General features: G+C 52.1%; 3 non-coding genes across 3 annotated transcripts; all 3 read right to left on the bottom strand.

The window, feature by feature from the left end:
* Positions 1 to 676: 676 nt before the first annotated feature.
* LOC147915030 (U2 spliceosomal RNA) lies at positions 677 to 867 on the bottom strand. The gene has a single exon (XR_015554844.1). It is a non-coding gene; the product is annotated as a U2 spliceosomal RNA (small nuclear RNA).
* Positions 868 to 8,350: 7,483 nt separating this feature from the next.
* On the bottom strand, positions 8,351 to 8,541 carry LOC147915029 (U2 spliceosomal RNA). Its single transcript, XR_015554841.1, has one exon. It is a non-coding gene; the product is annotated as a U2 spliceosomal RNA (small nuclear RNA).
* Positions 8,542 to 19,679: 11,138 nt separating this feature from the next.
* LOC147915028 (U2 spliceosomal RNA) lies at positions 19,680 to 19,869 on the bottom strand. The gene has a single exon (XR_015554853.1). It is a non-coding gene; the product is annotated as a U2 spliceosomal RNA (small nuclear RNA).
* Positions 19,870 to 23,873: the final 4,004 nt, after the last annotated feature.

Here is a 23,873-nt window from a genome sequence, read left to right as displayed (position 1 = left end):
CCTGGTACGCAGACGTCACTACCAAGGGAGCCAGACACAAGCTCGCTCTCTCTCTCTCTCTCTCTCCTCGCAGCATTTGAAAAGTAGAAAGAAATTTAGCTTTAAACTTAGCCTACAGGGCCGGCCCCGCGGCTTAGCGGTTAAGTGCACGCGCTCCGCTACTGGCGGCCCAGGCCCGGATCCCGGGCGCGCCCCGACGCACCGCTTCTCTGGCCATGCTGAGGCCGCGACCCACATACAGCAACTAGAAGGCTAGTGCAACTGTGACATACACCTATCTACTGGGGCTTTGGGGAAAAAAAGGAGGAGGATTGGCAGTGGATGTTAGCTCAGGGTTGATCTCACAAAAAATAAAATAAAAAATAAAAATAAAGTTAACCTACAGATGAGGTCCTGTTGCCAACCCCACCCGCAATATACAGCAGCCGGTACTCTTAAAGCTTCCTTCCTTCCGATAACCTGAGCGAGAACTTAAGAAAGCGAAAAGATCTCCGTTACAAAAATGCGAAACTAAGTGGGAAAAAGGACTCGCCCACAGAAACAGCGTTGCGTGTGGCTCTCTACAGAAACCCAACAACTACAACTAGAACAAGCGGAAAAAAGTGGAAGCAGCAGAGAAAAAGTAAACTTCTCAAGCCAGTCAGTCTGTCATTTGTGTCACCGCTTTTTGCCCCCGAGGGGGTGCACCGTTCCTGGAAGTACTGCAATACCAGGTCGATGCGTGGAGTGGACGGAGCAAGCTCCTATTCCATCTCCCTGCTCTAAAAATCCATTTAATATATTGTCCTCGGATAGAGGACGTATCAGATATTAAACTGATAAGAACAGATACTACACTTGATCTTAGCCAAAAGGCCGAGAAGCGATGCCTGTCACTCTGGCCTCGCCGTCGCCGGCCGCCTGTCACCCATATTCAGCTCACGGTGAGCTGCGTCCCGCTCAGTCCGCAGCCTTGGCTCCCTAGCCTGTGGTGGACTCCAGACGCGGTGCCGCCGCACTTATCCTCCACATTCCGTCCATTTTCACCTGCCCCTCGGCTCCCCGCCGTCCTTCCCGGGAGGACGAGGCGCTCTTTGCATGCCCCGCCCCTCGCCGCCCGGGGGCGTGGTCACCGCGGTCGCGCTTCGCCCCGGGCCTCGGGGCCTCCGCGGCTCCGCGCTCGGAGCTCCGCCGCAGCCCGCCGCCCACGTCCCGGCTCCCGGACGGCAGCAGGGGCGCTGGGGCTGGGCGGCGGGAGGGCGTCTGTGGAAGGGAGCTGTGGGACCAGAGCGGTCCGCGCGCTCCGGAAGAAAGGCCGCGGGGTCATCGCGGTGCATCCGGGAGAGGCGCGTCGGCCCGGGGCCTCTAGGCAGGACCCCGACCTTGGGCGGGGAGCGAACTACGGCGGAGGCAAGGGCCGCCGTGACTGTGCCGGCGCCGGTCTCCGCCCCGTCTTCCTCCCCAGCCTCCGTGACTGAGACCCCCAGCTTCCCCGGGCGGGCGTCTGTTTCTTCCCTCGGTTCTCCGCAAAGCCTGTAGTGAGCTGTAGGGTCTGTGAGGCTGGGGGCGGTCGGCCCCAGACCCACTGACTCATCAGTTCTGTCAGCCCTGCGGGGAAGGCACCGCGGGCACACCGGGCCGCTACCGGCACTGCGCTGCGTCCTCTGGTATGTTTTAACCCGTTTGGATCCTCGAGACCCTAGAGCGGGTTGAAGCTGTTATCAGCTCATTTCGCAAACGTGGCCACCGAGGCCAGAGAGGTTGAGAAAACCTGTCCGGTGTCACACAGCTAGCAGGCAGCCGACCTGCGGGCCTCACCCGGTCCCAGGACACCGCTCGCGCCTGGAGCCCAGGCCCCGCTAACGGATGGGGTCTACAAGAGGGAAGCCATAAGAGCAGGGAGCCGACCGTGGAGCGGAGAAGGGTTGCTGGTCGGACACACATGGGTCGGCTGGCGCGAGGCCCGCAACAGGGTGATTTTGCTAAGGGCGGGTGACATCCGCCGTCACGTCCCTGCCCGACGGTGCCCCGGCTCTAGGCTCTGTGACTCTGCGGGCCGGGCTTTCCCTCTCCCGTGGGCAGGCGTGATCTCTCTCACTGGTTCTCAGCGCCGCGCCGGGGTTAGCGGGAGCCTGAGGAAGTCAGTCACCTTCCCGACAGATCAGCTCTGAGGGTGGAGATGCCAGCCACGAGGCAGAAGCAGCGTCTCTGCCGGTCGCTTCTCTGAACCTCCATCTCCTCGCTGGAACCAGGTCCCAGTAAAACCCAACCTGGGGACTGTTTTGAGCAACCGCCCTCCTGACCCCGGCCCCGGGGCGCCCCTCGGGCCTCAACCTGGTTTTGAGTTGCCCGGTAGCGCGTGCCAGCCCCTGACGTGTCTGTTTGTTTGTTTGTTTGTTTGTTTCTTGCCAATGGAGGACGTTTAGTGAATCGAATTGAGTAGAAGGAGATTATCTGGGCAATCGAAATGCGGGTGTTGTGGGTTTTTTTAATGGGGGTATCATTGACATATAACATCGTATTAGTTTCAGGTGTACAACATAACAATTCGATGTCAGTATCCACTGCGAAATGATCTCCGCCGTGAGTCTAGTTACCATCTGTCACCATGCAAAGCTACAAATTTTTATTCCTCGTGAAGAGAACGTTTAAGTGTACTCTCTTAGCAACTTTCTAATATGCAACACAATAGGATTGACTATGGTCGCCGTGCCATTACAGTAAATCCCCACGACTCACCCATTTTATAGCTGGAGGTTCAGACCTTCGACCCTCCGGACATGGTATACATGTGCCGTGTCTGTACCCCTGCCTCCCCCCAGCCACCAGAAGATCCCACTCGGACTGCTTTTTCCACTGCTCTGTCCCCCGTACTCAGACCAGCACCCAGCACCTAAATATTTGTGGAATGGATGAGTGAATGGATCGGGATTAAATGAGATAATCTGTCAACCTTGCTTACCCAGCGCCAGGCATGTGCTTATGATGGTGACTCTTTGGGCCTCTGCAATCCAAGACCTCTCTGCTTGGCTCCATGCTCTTCGGTGGTCACTTTGTGGTTTCCCAGGTATCTGGACCCTCAGACAAGTACGTTCCCTGCAAAGGAGCGTCTCCCGTTGGTCTCAGTTCGCCTTCTAGATGCGGCGCACGGGCCTCCCGTGAGTCTGGTTCACTCCAGTCAGTCCCCTCCCCACCAGGCCTGCTCAGATCAACTCAAGCACAGACAGTTGTGCCCGCAAAGCTCGGTCGGCACCAGGCCTCGCCCAGGCGCCTCGTGCCTTCGCTAAGGTATTGCACCCTCACGGTCCCTGGTACCGCCGCCCCAGAGGACTCCGGGAGCCACAGCTCAGGATGGGGACTCTGGGAGCACCCCGAGACTTCTCAAGCGGTTCCTGTTTCTGCAGCCTGGCCACCCCAGTATGTTATTGATGCCGGCCCTGATATCAGTTGCCCCACATTAAACCCAGCATATCTGAGGTTCAAACCAAAAGCACCCATCCTCTTTCCCTGCTTCTCTAAGTTACATTCATCTGTAAATACCAGTTTTTCAGACCTTCAGATCCCTCAACTTCACAAGGCAGATAGAAGTTACACATTGTTAAAAGCCCAGGTGGCCTCAAGCTGGGCTCACACTGAAGTTTGGGCTAATTACCAGTTCTTGAGGTTTGTTACAGGAAAACTGATATCCAGAAAATATCAAGAAGCTAGAGCTTCTCAGACCCCAACTCCTTGACTCCCCGGCACCAGAATCCACCATCCACCGCGGAGACAGTTGAAGGACACCCACCTGTGATTCCCTTATCTCGGCGTCCTCCTCCCTGCCAGCAGCCTCACAAGGCCAAACGCAGGCTGATGGGAAAGCGCAGACCAGCAAGGCCACAGGCTCCCCCTCCCTACAAGCAGCCACATCCGTCACAACCTTTAAAACCCCGTTGCCTCCCATCTTTCGGGGAGATGGGAAAAATCTGAGAGCTCTCGCCTCCCGGCTGACGCCACCCGAAATAAAAACTCTTTCCTTGCCGTGAAGCCCGGTGTTCCAGTTTTATTTGGCCCTCTTGTGTGGCGGGTAAAGAACCTAGGTATGTATCCGTAACATTATCAGGCTCTTGGGGTTTTGCCAAACTCACAGGTTATAAATTATATCTCAGTGCCATTTTAGTATGCATTTCTCTCTTTATAGTTAGGTGGTACATCTTTTCCTACGTGAAAACCACGTTTATTACCTTTCCTGTGAGCTGTGTGATCTTTGCCCATATTTTATTGGGTGGTTCGATTTCGGTCAAAAGTTGACTTGGGGGCCGGCCTGGTGGTGTAGCTGTTAAGTGCATGCTTTCCGCTTTGGCAGCCCGGGTTCTCGGATTCGGATCCTTCCTGGGCGCTGACCTACTCACCGCCATCAAGCCATGCTGAGGCGGTGTCCCACATAGAAGAGCCACAACTCGACAACTAGGATACACAACTACGCATCATGCGGCTTTGGGGAGACAAAAGAAGCAAAAAGAGGGAGATTGGCAACAGATGTTACCGCAGGGCCAATCTTCCTCAAAAACAAAAACAAAGAAAAAGTTGACTTTTGGAGTCGGAGTCACAGGGTGAGGAAGAGTTGGGTCCTCTGGGAAGAAGTCACTGAGACAGAGTGAGGAGTATAAACGGTTGACTGGGGTGGGGCCTTAATGCTTTGAAAGATAGAGAAGGGGGAAGCAGGGGTGGGCAGGGAGAGCCTCAGAACCCTGCAGTCTGACCAAGGCTGGGCCAGTCAAGGGAGGTTCAGAAACAAAGAAGGCCCCCGGAGGAGCCCCGCATCCGGACGCCAGGGAGAAATGGCCGGGCCCTCCACCCCCACCGCGCTCGTGCTCGCGCTCGGGATTCAGGTCCCCAGGAAGGAGTATGGGGCCCCTGTGTGGCCTCCGTGGCCACCATCGTGGCCCCACCGTTCACATGCCCATCGTGCCAGGCCTGGGGTGACCAGCGACAAAGGCTGGCAGGGTCATTCCGTCTGTCGGTTGTCCAGTGCCTCTTTCTCAGGCCTCTCCTCCTGCTCAGGCTCTATCCTGATCTGCCACGTGCACCTTAGGAAGGCCTGCCGCAGCTGCTGGCCCCGCCCACCCCCGACGTCACAACCTGGAGGCCTGATGGACAGTCCGGGGCCCGTGGTCTCTGACTGTCCCGCGGTCAACGTCCATCTCTACCAAGGCCTGTTTCTCCTAGCGAGCCCTGGCTCGCTTTTCAGAAGGTGGAGAAGTCTCTTCGGTAGGGGGTGTGGCCTGGTTCTGGAACCCCGAGGGCCCCAGTTGTGATCCTCCACTGTGGCTGGCCATAAACTCCACACAGCATCTCTTCCCTGGCTGACATGCACCCTGTCCCCAACATGATAGGGGCCGCTGGGTCCTGTGGCCCAAGCAGCAGGGCTGCCCCACTGCACTTGCAGGGCTTCACAGCCCTTCTGTGCTCTGGGCTCAACTCCAAGCTGAAGGTCTTTTGCTCAAACACCTGGTGTATGAGCCCAAGCAGTACTTCCAGGTGTGGAATAGCGTTGCTTCCAGAACCTGAAGAGGCTCACGGGGCCCTGGGCTTCCTTCTCAGTGGTCGGGGCCACAAAGGGGAAGCAACTTGCCTCTGCTTTGGAGGGGACATCCCAGCCCGCCCTGGACAGCAGGAGCCCCTGAACACCGTGCTGCCCTGTTTCACCGGAGCGTTTACTTCCCTCTCTGACTGGGGGGCACAGGAGTGTGTGTGTCTCATGGAGCCATCTGGTGTGCCAGGCCCCCCAGCTCATCTGTAACCGAGCCAAAGGGGCTCATTCTGCTCGCTGCAATCCAGCGCTGATCAATTGCAAACGCGTCGGTGGTTGAGAAAGGAAAGTTCATACGATTCGCTGGCATAATCGGAAGATGGTGGACTAGTGTCCTAAAGAACCATCTTAAAATCATACAGAATCTTGAGGCAGTTATATAGGGAAATGGGCAGGGAAGGAGGGGGTTTAGGATATTGACCAATCTGGTGTGACGAACTTCAAGGTGCCACATTCTCTCTCTTCTTCTGTCATCTGTGATGGGTACCAACACAGAGTTTTTCCTTCTGGAGGTCGTCGTGTTCCCGGGGGACTCAGAGAACAAAGTCATTGTCTTATCACAGCTGGGAGATATAGGTAAGCAAAAGCCATAGAACTAGCAGATCACGTATTTTGCAAAAGCGAGAGGTGCTTAATCATCGAGGCTACGAGGCTACGTGCAGGCTAGAATGTATTCTTAGAGACTAGTGAGTCAGGATCACAGTTACAATATTGCTTCCTTTCCCTAAGATGGCTTCCCTCATGCTACCTTAAGACCTAGCTGTTACAAATCTGGCCCCCTCCGTGGGATGCGCCAGAGGGAGTGGATCGACACGAGAGTCTGTGGGAGCCTCGGGGGGCCTAGGCCCCTTGGTCCAGAGACCCGAGAGGACAGAGAGAGGCGCAGAGAGGTAAGGTCGCCTTGGGGGGAAGACCTCAGCGTATACCTTTGTGTTTCTTTTCCCCTGTGAACTCTTCATCCCTTGCTCGTTTCCCATTGGGTGTTGGGCTGTTTCTTGTCAATTTCTAGGAGCTCGACATGTCATTGGTGATTATGCTTTTCTGTGGTATATTTGCAATGTTTTTCTCAGTTTTTCATTCGCCTTTGCTTCGCATATGATGTTTTGTGTTCTGCAGAGAATTTAGATCTGTAACTCAAGTATATCAATCTTTTTCTAAAACTTGGGCTTCTGGATTTTGAGTCACAGAAGGCCTTCCCCAACTCCAAAACTTATACAGTTATCTATTACGTATCTGTCTTTTGCCCGTTTTCTCTTGGGTGTTCAGCTGTTTCTTATCAATTTCTGGGCTCTCTTTATATCATTGGGCAGGATAAATAGAAACTAATGCCTTGCGTCAGTCGAGGGTATCTTTTGCTGACAAACGAGTGTGGGCAACTCATGAAAGGAAATGGTTTTCAGGAATTTCAGATTAGGAAATTATCATGGATCCATAATGATTGACGGCTCTGTTCTCTCCCTCAGAGACTATAAACTTTCTCAGAGCAGGGGCCTGTCTTTGTCATGCCTATGCCCCTGTCACCACGTCTCAGCACACGGCCATCACTCAATAAATATTCCCTGAGTGGATGCACCCTAATTGATACCCTTCATTCAGGAATCTGACCACGTTGGGGGATGCCTTGGTGGTAGACATGTATCTCCCACTCTCTTCTCCAGTCGAAAGCTTCTACCCGTATCCTCTGTGCCTTTCCGCCCTCTACCCCTGGATTAGAAAGGTCAAATACAATTATTATCAACTGTATTCATCATGGTTTTAAATTTTCTATATTTTATGACGCTTTGACATCTTGAGGGCCTGCCAGCCTGGAAGAGACTGCCCCTCCAGGGCTAGCTAATTCCTAGAGATGGCAACATCCTTGCCTGGGAGCCCGCCTTTCATGTGCAAACCAACCAATCCAAAGCCCGTGTCCGCAACCCCGGCCTTTATTTACTCTCACTTGTCTAGCCCGTATTTCCCCTGCCCTCTATCACCCCAGGGCCAGGTCCCTGACAACTGGAGACCACCCCTATAGCCCAGAGCCCCCTGAACTATATTCCAGCTATCTAGTCCTAAACTCGTTCAGACTTGCCTGCCCCGCCTCGCCCATTCCTCCCCCGCCCCGCCCCGCCCGTTCCTCCCCTGCCCTCCTCCTCCAAAGGACAGTAAAGGCCATGCTTTCTGAAACCTCTGCTGCCTCCAGGAATGCTTCCCTATGTGGCGTGGCGTGCCCCCTTGTGTTGGCAACTATAAGTGATAAGACTTCCTTCAATGGTACTGACCTCTCCTTGGTTCCCCCTGTAAAGGCTGTAGGGAAACCATGTTCTCCGGAGAGAGCCAGGATTCAGCAAGCGAAGAAATTTGGGGGAAAGGGACAGTATTTCAGAAGTCGGGGAGAAGTAAAAGAAAAGATCAGAAAAGGTGAGGAGCTAAGGCGGGGAGAGATGCAAGCCTTAATTTTTGTGGCGACTGGAGGAAATAGTGTAATGAAAGTGGTCCTCTCAGCATCAGTTTCGAGAAGTGAAGAAGAATCGAGTCCTGACGGAGAGCCTTGATACGATGCCTGTTTCCTGTTCGTAAACGCTGTCAGGACTACTGTCTCAAGCGGGAAGAAACAAGGCATACCTCACTGAAAGCTGCATAGTAGTTCGACAAGCAACTCTCACACGCAATTCTCCGTCTCACTAGCACAAAAGCATAACCGTTAAAGGCGTTTCGACAAACTCGTGAAGAGTGAAGAACGCAACCGAAACAAACCAGCAATCAGGCAGCAGAAAAACTGTCTCAGATCTACTGTTTAACCCTCATGTATTCCCCCGAGGGGGGTGCACCGTTCCTGGAAGTACTGCAATACCAGGTCGATGCGTGGAGTGGACGGAGCAAGCTCCTATTCCATCTCCCTGCTCCAAAAATCCATTTAATATATTGTCCTCGGATAGAGGACGTATCAGATATTAAACTGATAAGAACAGATACTACACTTGATCTTAGCCAAAAGGCCGAGAAGCGATGCCTGTCACCCTGGCCTCGCCGTCGCCGGCCGCCTGTCACCCATATTCAGCTCACGGTGAGCCGCGTCCCGCTCAGTCCGGGTCTCACTTCCTTTGCTCCTTTGACTGGACGATGGCAATCGCCAGACAGTCGGCTCTGGTGCAGACCTTTTATTCCCCATCTTTTTAAAGAAAACTTATATACCTGTTGTTGCCTGTCGCCCTGGGACTGACGCGCCATTTCTAATCTGCATGCCCCGCCTCTTCCCGCCCGAGGAGGCGTGGCTACGGCGGGCCGACCGTGCCTTCCGGGCCGCCTCTGCGCGCCTCCGGGTGAAGCTGGGCGGAGCCCGGCTCCTCTCTTGTGCTCCTGGGGCGAAAGGACAGAACCAAGGGAGGAGGGGTGGGCGGCAAGAGGGCCTCTGAGAAGGAGCTGTCGGCGGAGAGCTTCCCGAAGAAAGACAGGGTCGCAAGACGTGTTCACTGGAAAGGCCCAGGCTGTATCGCGTTAAATGGGGTGTCCGCGGGCGGAAAGACGAGCTTGGTAGGTGTCGCATGAGGGGCTCTTTCTGACTCAGGGAGCCGAAGGTCTGGAGGGGGCTTCCCGGAGCGGGGAGGGCAGCCTGCCTGCCAGGCGGAAGGCAGGGGGCGGACAGTGGGGAGCAGGGAGGAGGCGTGTCAGGGGCCGGGGAGGCCGGGCGGGGCAGCCCGATGCATTCTCCCCGACTCCGGCGCCTGCGTCTGTCGGTGCGTCTGCGGAGGGATCGTATCCCGGTCTTCGTGCACAAAGCGCCCTCTGCCGGGGACGTCGTTTCCCTACACCTCTTCCTCACCTGGCTACTTACGCAGAGGCTCTGGACTCGGCTTGGGTGTCGCTTCCTCCAGAAAGCCTTCCTTGAGCGCCCTTCCGCACCCCATCCCCAGTCTCCTTGGCGGCCCTCCTATGTATTTCCTCCCACCCCGTCATTCATTTTCGGTACGCCCTCACCGCCCTTTTCGGGCACTGAAAATCTCCCCCACTGAAATCTGAGATCATCGAGTGCGGTGACCCTCGTCGGTAGTTATCTCTGTATCCCAGCACTAGTCCCGTAGCCGGCGTGTAGGAGATGCTCAGCAAATGTTTGCTGAGTGAATAAAAGATGCGCAAAACGGACTGAGTCAGAAGAGCCGATGCGGGGGTGAAGAAGGGAAGATCCGGCCAGGGGTGGCAGGACACCAGAGAGGAGAGGTGACTGCCAGGGAGGCTCTGGGCATCAAGGCCCGTCAATGCGTTAAGGCCTCTGGCAAAGTTGGGATCAAGTTTCCCCCCGTGGCAAAGACTGCCGGCTGCCCAGTCAGCCTTTCCCATCCTCCTTCCTAAGACAACTTCAGTTTAGTTGGGGAGTTGATATTTCTTTCATTTGATCTCAGAAAAACTAGACGGTATCGTGGATGTAGGACTGGAACCCCATCGCTCATTTCACCCTGCAGCTTGGGGAGCCTGGCGGTGGGTGCTGCCTGAGCCCTCCCCATGCCGGCCCCTGGGCAGAGCGCCCTCTCCTGTATGATCTCATTTGTTTCGCTCAAGGCCCCTGAGAGGTGGGTATTGTTTTTTATTATTATCCAGGGCCGGGACTAGGTGGAGGCCGGTGAGACACTCGCCCTGGGGGGAAAATTTAAGGGAGTGCCCCCCCCAAAACTCTTCAGTAACCAAGATAAATAATATTTTCATACAATTTATCTTCTGTCTCTCTCTTTTCTTTTTGGTGAGCAAGTTTGGCCCTGAGCTAAGGTCTGTTGCCAATCTTCCTCTTTTTGTTTTGCTCAGGAAGACTGGCTCTGAGCTAACATCTGTGCCCATTTACCTCTATTTTGTATGTGGGACGCTTCCACAGCGTGACTTGACGGGTGGTGCGTCGGTGCGCACCCGGATTTGAACCTGTGAACCCCAGGCCGCCAAAGCAGAGTGCGCGAACTTAACCGGTACGCCACCAGGCCAGCCCCACAATTTATCTTCTCTTGAACCTTTTGTGTGTGTGTGTGTGTGTGTGTGTGAGGAAGATCAGCCCTGAGCTAACATCCGTGCTAATCCTCTTTTTGCTGAGGAAGACCGGCTCTGAGCTAACATCTATTGCCAATCCTCCTCCTTTTTTTTTCCTTCCCCAAAGCCGCAGTAGATAGTGGTATGTCATAGTTGCACGTCCTTCTAGTTGCTGTGTGTGGGACTCGGCCTCAGCATGGCCGGAGAAGCGGAAAGCGCCGGTGCGCGCTGGGATCCAAACCATGGGCCGCCAGCAGCGGAGCGAGCGCACTTAACCGCTAAGACACCGGGCCGGCCCCTATCTTCTCTTGATTATAAGATATTTATCTTGATTACCGGGTTTTTTTGGTGTTCCCTTAAATTTTGTTGCCAAGGCAAGTGCCTCACTCACATTACTCCACTCTGATCCCCACCTGTTATCATCAACCCCCTCCTATTGACCTGAGCTGTCACAGCCACTGGCCACATGCACCTCTGGAGCGCTGGAAACATGGTCAGTCCGAGGCCGGCCCGGTGGCGTAGTTGTTAAGTTTATGCACTCCACTTTGGTGGCTCGGGGTTCCCAGTTGGGATCCTGGGCTCGAACCTACATGCCGCTCATCAAGCCATGCTGTGGTGGCATCCCCTATACAAAATAGAGGAAGATTGGCAACGGATGTTAGCTCAGGGCCAGTCTGCCTCACCAAAAAAAAAAAAAAAAAAAAAAACGTGGTCAGTCCTATGAATGTGATTGATTGAGATGTGCTGTAAGTGAAAATACGCATGAGATTTTGAAGACACAGTATACAAATTGTAAAATATCTCAATTTTTTAAAATATTGGTTACACATAGAAGTGATATTTGGATATAGTGACTTAAAATACGCAACTTAACTTCACCTGTTTCTCTTTATTTTATTATTTTATGTGGCTACTAGAAAATTAACAGTTACATACGTGACTTACATATTTCTAGTGGAAAGCACTGTCATAGACTGAAGCTCAGAGGCTGAGCAACTTGCCTAAGGTCACACAGCTAATATGAAGCAAGGTCAGGATTGGAACTCAAGCAGCCCGTTAACCTTGTGAGGCCTCAGTTTTTTTAAACTATGGAATGGGCGTAATGATAACGCCTCTCTGATTAGGGTATTTGTGAAGCTACCTGTGGAAATGACAGGCATATAGGAATCTCTTAACAAGTGCACTCGAGGAAAAGTCACTTCTCATCTGTAGGCTAGAGATAATATCCACTTTACAGTGTTGTGAACAGTCTTCCCCCGCCCACCTGGGGCATTCCTGCTGCACAGCCCACTTTACCTGGCTTTCTGTTCCCGCCAGCTGCCTCGTCATTGCGGACGCCCGTGATCATCACGTGGCGTAGATACAGGCATAGACACAGACATACAGGCACGTAGCTATATGGTTACAGTCACAAATATGCCTACATTGTTGGTCTGTTTGCTCCTCACCTCGACGGTAGAGATTCTGTTTGCCCCTCTATCCCGGCACCTAGGACAGTGCTCGGCACATACATGGCACTTGATAAATATTTGTTGAATGAGTGAACGAGGGTCAAATGAGACAATATATGATGTGCTTAGCCTGCCCCTGACATGACTCTTCAGGCCTCCCCATCCCGTGATCTCTGCTCACGTCTGTGTGTCCCAGACCATCTTCTGCTCATGATTTGGTGTCCCTGAGAAGGGGGTCGCTATGGTCTGAACACCCCAACCGTCTGTTCATCTCTCACCGGCCTCCTCCTTGTCCTGCCTGGCCTTCTGGCCATTTGGGCAGGTGTCTTAGTCCCCATCCTGGGTTGGACACTCCCTGAAGGCAAGGACGGCATCTGGCTCATCTGTGTTCCCAGCACCTGCCCAGGTGTGTCACATCACGTTACAGGTGGTTAATGACGAGACAAATAAATTAAGAATATTTGCAACCCGAACCACAGAAAAAGTACTTTTCTTTCCAACATATAAAGAGTTCCTGGAAACAATTATAAAAGACCAACCATCCAGTAGGGAAAACATGGGGACAGGCCAGGCACAGACAGTTCATGAAAATAAAAAGTGGTTCTTAAGCAGACATACAAAATTAAATGAAAACTACACCAAGATAGAGTTTGTCCCATCCCTCGTGCCCCACGCTCATTCTTATCCTCCCAGCTGGGCTTGGTGCAGGCCCCTGGCTCCCTGACCGGGGAAGTCTGCCCGGCCTCTGGGTGCAGGAGGCCGACATGAGACTTGAACCAAGGAGTTCCCACTCAGAGGCCAAGAGACTGTTCATGGGGCTCAGATCTGCTCTCTGACAGTTGTTTTGTGTCTCTGTGTGTGAGCCGGGTACTCTGTGGCACATTGGTGGTGACGGTCTCATTTAATCTTTACAACGCGCTTGGGAAGTGTTTGCATGCCCATTCCTCAGAGGGGAAATCCAGCTCGGAGAGGCTGCCTCATCTCCCACGATGCTTCCAAAGGTCTCCCCAAACCCTCGGCTCATTCCTTTCTGTATCTAAGAGTGGCTTGCTGACCTGTTAGGGGCTTGGGATGATGATAACAGCTCTCTGTTGTCGATTTGCAGGAGAATGTTTAAAGTACTCATCCATCGTCAGGGCCGGCCCGGTGGCGTAGCGGTTAAGTGTGTGCGCTCCGCTTCCCGCGGCCCGGGGGTTGCAGGCCCGGATCCCGGGCGCGCACCGATGCACCGCTTGTCAAGCCATGCTGTGGCGGCGTCCCATATAAAGTAGAGGAAGATGGGCACGGATGTTAGTCCAGGGCCGATCTTCCTCAGCAAAAAGGAGGATTGGCATCGGATGTCAGCTCAGGGCTAATCTTCCTCACACACACACACACACACAAATAATAAAGTACTCATCGTCAGGGAAAATGTACACCTTTAGAGTAACTTTCTAGTAATCTGCTCTCAACCCTGGAGGCTCAAAGTGTGGTCTGTGAACAGCAGTATCTACATTTTTGTGTGTGTGTGAGGAAGATCAGCCCTGGGCTAACATCCATGCCCATCTTCCTCCATTTTATGTGGGACGCCGCCACAGCATAGCCTGACAAGCGGTGCGTTGGTGCACGCTAGGGATCCCAACCCTGGGCTGCCAGCAGCGGATCGTGCGCACTTAGCCGCTACGCCACAGGGCCAGCCCAGCAGCATCTACGTTTTATGTCGCCTGGGAGCTGGTTAGAAATGCAGAGTGGCGGGCACGAGGCCAGACCTACTGTCTTAGTTTGCTATGGCCGCCATAAGAAAGTACTATGGACTGGGGCCTTCAACAACACAAATGTATTTTCTCAGAGTTCTGGAGGCTGGAAGTCCCAGATCAGGGTGCCAGCGTGGTCGGGTTCTGGTGAGCTCCCTCTTCTCGGCTTGTGGATGGCTGCCTTCTCACTGTGTCCCCATGTGGTGGAGAGAGAGCAAGTTCTCTGGGGCTTCTTCTTCTAAGGGGACTAAACCCACCATGAGCGCCCCACCCTCAAGACCTCATCTAAACCTAATTACCTCCCAAAGCCCTTACCTCCAAATACCATCACGTTGTGGGGTAGGGCTTCAATATATGAACTTCAGGGGGAACACAGTTCAGTCCATAACACCCACTCAACCTGAATCTGCATTTTAATAAGGTCCACAAGGGATTCGTGTGTATATCAAAGATTGAGAAGCAAGGCTTTAAGTCACATACATTGGAAAAGAAATGGCAGTCGGGGGTCAATTTGTACATGTCACTTTGTACGTTATGTGAGGAAGAGATTCCACATTACACTGGTTTCCTGGGCCGATGTTTTTGTTATTGGTTGAGATAAACTCATTTAACATCATTATAATAACAGCTACCCTGTATAGAGGACTTTGGATATGCCAAGCCCTTTGCTGAGTACTGCACGCATTTTACCTTATTTAATTCTCATGACAACCCTATGAGATAAGTATGATCATCCCATTTTACAGATGTAGAGGTTGAGGCTGGGAGAGAGAAGTAATTTGCCCAAGGGCTCACTGGGAAATGTTAAAGCCAGGACTGGAAGTCATCTTCAGAGCCAGTGGCCCTCAGTGTGGTCCCCAGACCAGCAGCATCGGTATCACCTGAGAACTTGTTAGAAAAGCACATTCTTGGGCCCATGAGTCCAAGACTGACCAAATTAGAAATTCTGGAAGTGGGGCCCAGAAATCTGTGTTTTAGCAAGTCCTCCAGATGATTCTGATGTACTCTCAAGTTTGAGAACCACTATTGGAAGCTATATTCCCTCTCAATGTATGCGAGACAACACGGGTGACTTGGCAGAGAAATCTCCTATCAAATAAAAAAGACTGAATGGAGTATATATGGCCACTGGGGATTGGCGCCTGGTGTGAACGCTCCGGGGAGCCCAGCAGCTTGGATACCCGGGCGCTCATCCTGTTCCCTGAGGAGCTGGGCTGGCTCTCCCCTTGCTCCGCCTCTCTGCCTCCCTCGCCATTGCTCCCCGGGCACTGTCACCCTCCCGGGGCTCCTGTTGCTGTTTCTCGATGACCACCCAAGTCCCCTCCTCCAGCCAGGGCCTCCGCCGAGCGCCAGGCTCCTGTGCAAATGGACGCTGGACATCCGTCCCCACGTGGATCTGTCCCCGCAGACACCACAACGTGCCTGCACCTGAGCTCTTCATAACCGTCCCGGCCGTGCAGCCTCCTCCTGCCTCGGCCTTCCCTGCACCGATTATTAGGCCCTCAGTGAAAGTATGGGAAATGTGATTGAATTTAGATTTTCTGCTCAAATAACGTTTAAATCGGATCTCGGCTCCACAAAACACTTGAAGAGGGTAGATTTTCCATTCGCAACCCCAAACTGTACGAAAGGCCCTGTCTGAAAGGAAGACTCCAGAAGGAGGCCAAGGAACCTGTATAACTCAACCCCCACCTCCCGCTCCACTTTTCTTCAGGAATCAGGCAGTGACAAGAACATCCACCAGGGGGCAGCATCTGCTGCTTTCCAGCCCTTAGTTGGGCCCTGGGACTTCGTTTTGGGAGGGTTGCCTCTGAAAGGGCCCCTAGTAGAGGAGAAGGGTACTTAGGGGACCCTTTCACACACATTTTTTTCCACACTCATTCTAAGAAGTAGGTTGTGTTTTCTCCATTTTATTCTTGAGGAGACAAAGCTGAGATTTGAAAAATGAGTCTTTGCAATTCTTAAGCTGAAGCTGCTCCTTGGCATCCCCTCCCCCTCCCCACCCCCACTCCTGCAGCCTCCTCTCCTCCCTTCACTTGTGCGCCCAGACAGGTACTTGGCTAGGACGCTGTGGAGACAAGGATGTCCTCAGCCACTTCCTAGGTGAGCTCCATCCACCCCTGCCCCCCGCTACTCCACAGCATGGACTGTCGTGGGGGACAGGACCTGGAAACATCAAAGCCTCTTCTCACAAACTGAGGACACGAGGCTCCCCGGGGGGGAAGTGACTTTTCCAAGCCATTCTACCAGTGAGGGACAGGACTCATGCTGACTCTCAGCCCAGGGCTGAGCCTGCCAGGCCCTTGAGGGAGCCTCTCTCTCCAGTGGCATCCCCACCACTGGCCTCTGTTTTTCTCCTCCAAGAAGTCCCTCCTTCCCCCGAGGGTGCAATACTACCGAGACCTTGCCTAGAAATGCAACATTTTATAGACATTCCTGGCCAACCCAGTATCAACAGAACCCCCAAGGGCGCAGGGACTGCAGACCAGGAAACTCCTAGACTATGGTGGATGTTTGGTTCCCACACTCAGGGAACCCCCCCCCACCCCCCCCCGAGTACATTTAATCATTGCACCGTGCACTCATGAATTCATGAAAGGTCTCCTGACTGCCTGCTGTGTCCCAGCCCGGGGCTGGGCACTGCCGAGCTGTAGATGGGAAGAACCAGCTCCTGGGCTCAGGACTCAGTCTGCAGGGGGAGACAGCTCTGAGGGGGAGCAAAGACACAGCATCCATCCAGGTGGGGAGCCAACAGGAGAAAGCAGGTAGGTCCCAGCTAGTCTGTCCTTCTGTCTGGAATGCTTACCTGACTCCTTGTCACTTAAACCTTGGCTCTAATGTCACCAACTGGAGAGGGCTTCCTGAGCACCTCCCCTCCAATCTGAAGTAATTCCCTTCCCCCAGTCACTCTCCAGCACACCTCCCTGCTTTATTTCCTTGATGGCATGCATCACCGTCTGAAATTATCGTCTTTATTCGCTGCCTGTCTCTCCCCACCCCCCACTATAAGGTACACTCCGTGAGGGCAGGTCCTTATCCATCTCACTCGGGGCTGTATGTTCAGAACTTAGAGCGGAGCCTCGCACCTAGCAGGCACTCCGTATGTGATGGTTCAGTGTATGAATGTTCGAATGTTCTCCTCAGCAGCAAATGCCCCAGTGCACTAGGTGCTGGGCTGCGATCTTGTGGAGAGAAAGGGCTGCAGAGGTGAGGCTGCCAGGAAAGAAAATGGTCATTAATAGAGGAAGGCTCTCTGGGACCAGGGCTGGGGTCGGGTGGGGGTGGGGACTGGAGTTCCCATTTAAAGGAGACGCACTGGGGTAGGCCCACAGCCTGGTGCTGCACTCCTTCCCTCCCCACCTCCTCCTTCCCTGCTCCCTGCCCCACCTCCTCCTCCCCATTTGTTCATCAACACCTTCCCTGGAAAACATAAAAGATGCAGGGTGGGGTGGGATTGCCAGTGTCATCTCCTTTATCAGATAATCAAGTGACAATTTCTGTCTTGGGTGTGAGGCCCAGGAAATATAGGAGAAATGTTAAAGAGGTTTGAAAGATTGTGGAAGAAACAGGAGACAATCTGGGTGTTTTCAGTTTCTGTGTGTTTTTGGTTTCACAGCCATTGTAACATTTGTTCAAAGCCAAGTTTGGCCAATTTCTAGCTGGGTGACCTTGGACAAATTACCTAACCTTTCTGTGCTTCGGTTTCTTCTCTTTAGAATAACCGTACTTACTTCCTGGGTTGAGCTGTGTATTAAAAAAGGAAAAGTATTCAAAGTTCCTAGACCAGAGCCTGGCATGCAGTGGCCACTCGGCAGGGTAGTGGTTCCCAACCTCTTGGCCTGCTCTGTCTTGCCCTCTCCTAACTCACCGGGCTCAGCTCTGCCTCTGTGCCTTAGCTCCTGCTGCAATCTGCCACCTCCAACACGGTGGTGTAACAAACGAATTTCCTAAGGTCCTGATCTCTTCAGGGATTCGGGGAGGCTCCCTGCATCGCTGGGGAAACCAGGTGGCTGGTTTTGTAGCAGGGAGGGGAGGAAGGAGGTGGCAAGGCAGGCTGCTGCAAAACGGATGGGAAGCTGGTGGGCAGGAGCTAGGCCCTCCTGCCTGGCAATGACTTCCCCTCCCCTTTTTCCAATCCCCCTCATATATAGCCTTTAAAAACGTTAATTACATAAGAAATGCAAGAATCCAGCCTCCTTGTAAAAAATGGCAATATTAAAGTTACAATTTCATTCTCCTTTGATCCCCCTTCCCTCCTTCAATTTTACCTACCTCCCTGCAGGTAATCACTGTTATCCTTTTGGTCACCCTGCCCCTTTGTGACATCTCCTCCTCTTCAGGGCTGCCCAGACTGTATCAGGCTGCAATGACTGGGAAGATGCCACCCAGTCCTGTCCCCTCTTCACCAATCCTACATAGGACTAATTAACTTCTAGAAACCTTTCCAGAAGCTTCTGGTTGGCACTATCTCTCCCTCCTCTGAAGTCCTACAAGTGGTTGTCTTATGATTTACCAGGGCCCAATGTTCTGGGTCAGTGGCCAGTCTTGTTTCTCTCACTAGAGAGTAAGCCCTCTGAGGCCAGGCCCTGAGGCCTGCACATCCTCTATATCCCTGTAGTCTCTCTGGCTCATGCAGAGCACACAGTATGAATGTCAATAAACATCCAATGGAGTGAAGAAGAATTCCGTCTTTATCTATTTGACCAAGGGTGGCCCTTGGGGCTGGTGGGTGTGGAGTGTGTGTGTGGGGAGGGTGGCATGTGCTGCTGGCTGGTACCCTGACCAGCAATTCTGGAATAACTGCTACGGATGTCTCCCTGATGAAAGAGGATAGATAGCTAAGTGGTGAGGGGCCCAGGCACTGGATTCACACAGATCTTTGCTCAGCCTCTTACTGGCTATGTGTGACCTTAGACAAGTCATTGAACCCTTTGGAGCTTTCTTCACCTATAAAATGCAGACAACACCAGTCTCTCGTGCACGGCTACTGTGAAGATCAACAGGGGTAATGGGTTTAGGTTGTTTTATGGGATTCCAGGTTCACACAGGTTTGAACACTGAATTAGGAAAGATAAATGAGGAAGACTTGTCAGCATCTCTCGAGTAGACCCTGGTAGAGGGAGTGCGCACGTGGGGTGGATATCTCTGCCTGGGGGAGGGGATGCTGTGGTACTGCGAGTATTAAGCACTTCACCTCTGCTCCTGAGCTCCTGAGTCGAGCAGAAGAGAGAGGGAATTCTTGGAGGACAGGCAGGATTTCAGCAGCTGGGAAGAAGTGAAAGAAAAGATAAGAAACAGTGATGGTGACAAGGCACGGGCAACTGACACGGTAGAATTGGTGTTGTCTGGAGAAAACGATAACACAGTACGAGGTTCATCATGTCAGCTTCTGGTGCTGAGCGCAGATCAAGTCCTAATGTTTTGTGTTGATGAACTCACAATGCTTCTCAGAACGCCTTTAGAGTAACTGAACTACATCCTCAGACCGAGATACAAAAAAACAGCCGGTAGCATCAGACTGGAGTTACACACTTACCGTATAGCAGACCATTACTGTTCATGATGTAAACTAGAACGTTGACTGGCCTTAAAAGTTACTTTAGGGGCCGGCCCGGTGGCGCAAGCGGTTAAGTGCGTGCGCTCTGCTGCGGCGGCCCGGGGTTCGCCGGTTCGGATCCTGGGCGCGCACCAACGCACTGCTTGGCAAGCCATGCTGTGGCGGCATCCCGTATAAAGTGGAGGAAGATGGGCACGGATGTTAGCCCAGAGCCAGTCTTCCTCAGCAAAAAAAGAGGAGGATTGGCAGATGTTAGCACAGGGCTGATCGCCTCACACACACACAAAAAAAGTCACTTTAGCAAAACACTAACAGTAACCGTGAAACACGTCCACACTAGCATTCCTATCTAAACATAGAAGTCAACGTCTGTTTTTCAAACTTTGATTATTTCCCCTAGGGGGTGCACCCTTCTTGGAGATACTGCAGTACCAGGTGGATGCATGAAGTGGACAGAGCAAGCTCTTATTCCCTCTCCTTACCCCAAAACCCATTTAATATGTTGTTCTCGGATAGAGGCCGTATACAGATATTAAACCGATAAGAACAGATACTACACTCGATCTTAGCCAAAGGCCAAAAATAAAACCTCTCACCCTGTCCTTGCCGTCACCTGCCGCCTGTCACCTAATTTAACTCAAGGTGAGCCGTGTCCAGCTCAGTCCAGATCTCATTGCTTAGTATCTTGCCACTCATGCATTAGACTCTTGTGCCGAATTTTAAGTTCTCTACCTTTTTTTGTGTGTGTGTGAGGAAGATCAGCCCTGAGCTAACATCCGTGCTAATCCTCCTCTTTTTGCTGAGGAAGACCGGCTCTGAGCTAACATCTATTGCCAATCCTCCTCCTTTTTTTCCCCAAAGCCCCAGTAGATAGCTGTATGTCATAGTTGCACATCCTTCTAGTTGCTGTATGTGGGATGCCGCCTCAGCATGGCCGGACAAGGGGTGCGACGGTGTGCACCCAGGATCCGAACGGGGGCCCCCAGTAGCGGAGCCTGCACACTTAACCGCTAAGCCACAGGCCAGCCCTAGTTCTCTATCTTCTTTTTTTTTAATTTTTTCCCCCAAAGCCCCAGTAGATAGTTGTATGTCATAGTTGCTCATCCTTTTAGTTGCTGTATGTGGGACGCAGCCTCAGCATGGCGGGACAAGCGGTGCCTTGGTGCGCACCTGGGATCTGAACCGGGGCCGCCAGCAGCGGAGCGCACCCGGGATCCGAACCGGGGCCGCCAGCAGCGGAGCGCGCGCACTTAACTGCTAAGCCAGGGGGCTGGCCCAATTCTCTACCTTTTTAAGTGAAAAAATTTTAAGTGAATTTTTATATCCGATTTTGTGCCTTGCCCATTTCTAATTTGCATGCCCCGCCCTTCCCTCGCAGGTAGGCGTGGCTGCACGGGTCGTTCTCCGCCTCCTCAGGAGGACCTCTGCCCGTGTGAGCGGAAGCTAGTCTGGGATGAGCTCTTCATGGGTATAAGCTCTTGGGGAAAGACAGAACCAAAGGGAATTGCGGGTGGGTGCACAGAGGGATCAGTGGAGTGATAGGGAGTTGGAGCAGACCTCTCGGTCAGAGTTCTGAAGAAAGCCCTGTGGTCATCACTCTGAGGACAGTAGGGTCCCACGAGCTGGCCCGGTCCATGCTGAAGACCCAGCCAAGGGCTGAGAGCCTAGAAGCGCCGGTCTGGAGTCGCCTATCAGGGCCCACAGAGAGCAGTTGGAACCTAAGGTCGAGCCCTGCGAGGACTGCCTCCCTGGTTGTCAGCACCCCTGTCTTACCCTGTTGACAGGGCCCTTGGGCAAACTCCTTAATCTCCCGAGCCTCAGTTTCCCCAGTTGAAAAGTGGAAACTTTAATGCCTACCTTCTGGGGTTGAGGGATCATAAAAGGAACTAATGAGGCGACCTCAGTTTAGTAGTCTAGAATGTGGGTTCTGGTGTCCGACAAGGTTCCCGTGAAGGGGTCGTGGCTGTGACACTGAAGCAACTGAACAACTGTATTGCCTGTAGACAATACAATAGGAAACATTTATTGTTTGGGCCAGGCTTTGTGCTAAGTGCTCTCCTCTTGTCAAACTTGCAGAGTTTACCTACAGATGGAGCAGCTGAGACAGAGAGGTTAACCAACTTGCCCAAGACTACACAGCTAGTTAGTGGAAGAGGCTGGATCTGCCTGTGAAGGCGAGAGCATGGGGCCTAGAAAAGGGCACTAAAAGAAAAGCTGTTCTTGTGTCGAGCCCACTGTGAGACCAAGTGTTGCTGAGCCTGACACACAGGTCTTTTGTCTGCAGAGAGGCAGGAACGCAGCCTTCTGGTGCAGGTGGACTTGGAAGACCTGGACTAACCCATGTTGACCTCTTAATTACTGTGTGACCTAGTGCATGGCGTGGCCTCCTTGCGTAACCCTTCTGCCTTTGACATGTTATCTGTAAATTGGAGATAATGAAATGAGAAATTATTAGACATAATTATTAGGAATGAGATATGTTTGGCACATAGTATACCTTAAGAACCAAACACTTGCCTGAAAAATATCTCAGGCAAGTCACTTCTCTGTAGCTTAGCCTCTTCATCTAGAAAATGAAAATATTAACAGCTGGCATATAGTCCTGTGCTTAATCTTCCCTCATCCACCCGCTCCTGTTCTCCCTTACCTGGCTTTATTTTACTCCATAGCACATATCACCTGACATTTTGTACATTTATTTGTTTATTGCCTTTCACCTAACAGCGTGTAAACTCTAGAGCAAGAATCTTTGTCTATTTTGTCCACGTTTATATCTCTAGCGCTAAGAACAGTGCCCGGCATGTACTAGACATTTAGTATATTTTGGCTGAATAAATGAATGAATATTAAATAATGTGATTTGGGCCGGCCCCGTGGCTTGGTGGTTAAGTGCGCGCGCTCTGCTGCTGGCGACCCGGGTTCGGATCCCGGGCTCGCACCGACGCGCTGCTTCTCCGGCCATGCTGAGGCCGCGTCCCACATACAGCAACTAGAAGGATGTGCAGCTGTGACACACAACTATCTACTGGGGCTTTGGGGGGAAAAATAAATAAATAAAATCTTAAAAAAAAAAAAAATAATGTGATTTGTACAAATAGAAAGTGATTAGCAAACCTCCTGGCTTGTGGTAATTATTATGACCCTCACTGTATTTCACTACCTTTCTGCTCAATTCCACATGTATCGGGCCATCTTGTGCTCACTAATTTAGTTTCCTAGGTATTTTATCTTTAGAACGAGGTAACTTGGATTGCAGATATGCATGTTCTGTCCTCGCAAAGGAGTAACTCCCATTGTAAACTACTGATTTAGCATCCCTGTTCATGCACCAACTTCTTGTGAGTTTGGTTAATGTGAGTCAGTCCCCCTCAGCTGGCTCACATCAATGTGCACAGACGAAAGTGCTTGCAAAAGTTAGGGCAACCCCAGGGTGGGGCTGTCTGGTGAGCTACAATCCGGGTGTCCTACAGTCTCACTATGGACCCAGTTACCATCACTGCGAGGGTGTTGGGAGTGATAGGCCAGGGAGAGAGACTTGAAGAGCATAGCTAGCCTTCTCAGCCATGCCTGCTTCCCACAGCCTTGCCAACCATCATGTTGTCAAACTTTGGCCTAATATCCAGTGGTATCTCATACTGTGAGCAAAGTTGTGTATCTTTTCATGTGCTAAAGATCCACTATTATTTTCTTCTCTGTGAACTGAGGAAATTCTGTGAATTTCCTATCCTTTGCCCATTATTCTCTGAATTATTGATCTTTTTGCATTTCTATCTCTAACCCACTTCGTATTTATCCTAGTATATGAATTCAGGTATAGATCTGATTTTATTTTTTCTGGATGGCTTCTCAGTTGTCCCCATATTATCATATATGGAATAGCCCATCTAATCATCAATTTCAGATGCCACCTCTAGCACATAAAAAAGTCCTCACACATATATTTTTGTCTATTTCTGGACTTAAAAAAATCTTCTGATATCTTAACTTTTTAAAATTTTTGATTCAACTGATTCTTCGGCATCACACCTACTCTGTGCCTGTCACTGTGTGGGTCCTGGGATCACACAGGTGAACATGCCTTTGTCCCTGTGGTCGGCAAGGGGCATCTGTCACGTTCTTCCATTCCTCCTCTGGCCGCCACTCAACCATATCCACTGTTCACAAAGCTGCCAGGGGAGCCTGTGCACAACCAGAGAATGTCTGCCCATGCCAAGGCTGCCAACTCCAGGTGCTCCTAAATGTTCTGTCCTCGGGCATCAGAGGGCTGCTAGGTCCCCCGCCAGCTGGGAAGGAAGCCTCGTCAAGCCCAGGCCCTACTGTGTCTGTTTTTCCTGGCCCTGCAGCAGCCCTGCGTTCATCTCAATTTTTACCCTGTCCTCTTGGACAGCTCCATTAGGTTCTTTTCATCACATCAGCTCCCACAACTAGTTGAAGAGACCTGGTTGGAGAGACATACTATTTTCTTTTCTCTGACCTCCTCTCCCTTCTCTCTGACCCCTCCCTCTCCCTCTCAATTCTTCTCTCTCCTTCCTTCTCCTTTTCCCCAGTTACAAAACAAAAGCTTTCGTCCTGTGACTAGCAACAGAACTAGG

This window comes from Ceratotherium simum, chromosome 16 (genome assembly GCF_057802395.1).
Source record: "Ceratotherium simum simum isolate JZ-2026a chromosome 16, ASM5780239v1, whole genome shotgun sequence".
Taxonomy (NCBI): Eukaryota; Metazoa; Chordata; class Mammalia; order Perissodactyla; family Rhinocerotidae; genus Ceratotherium; species Ceratotherium simum.
This window is presented reverse-complemented; position numbering and strand designations above follow the sequence as displayed.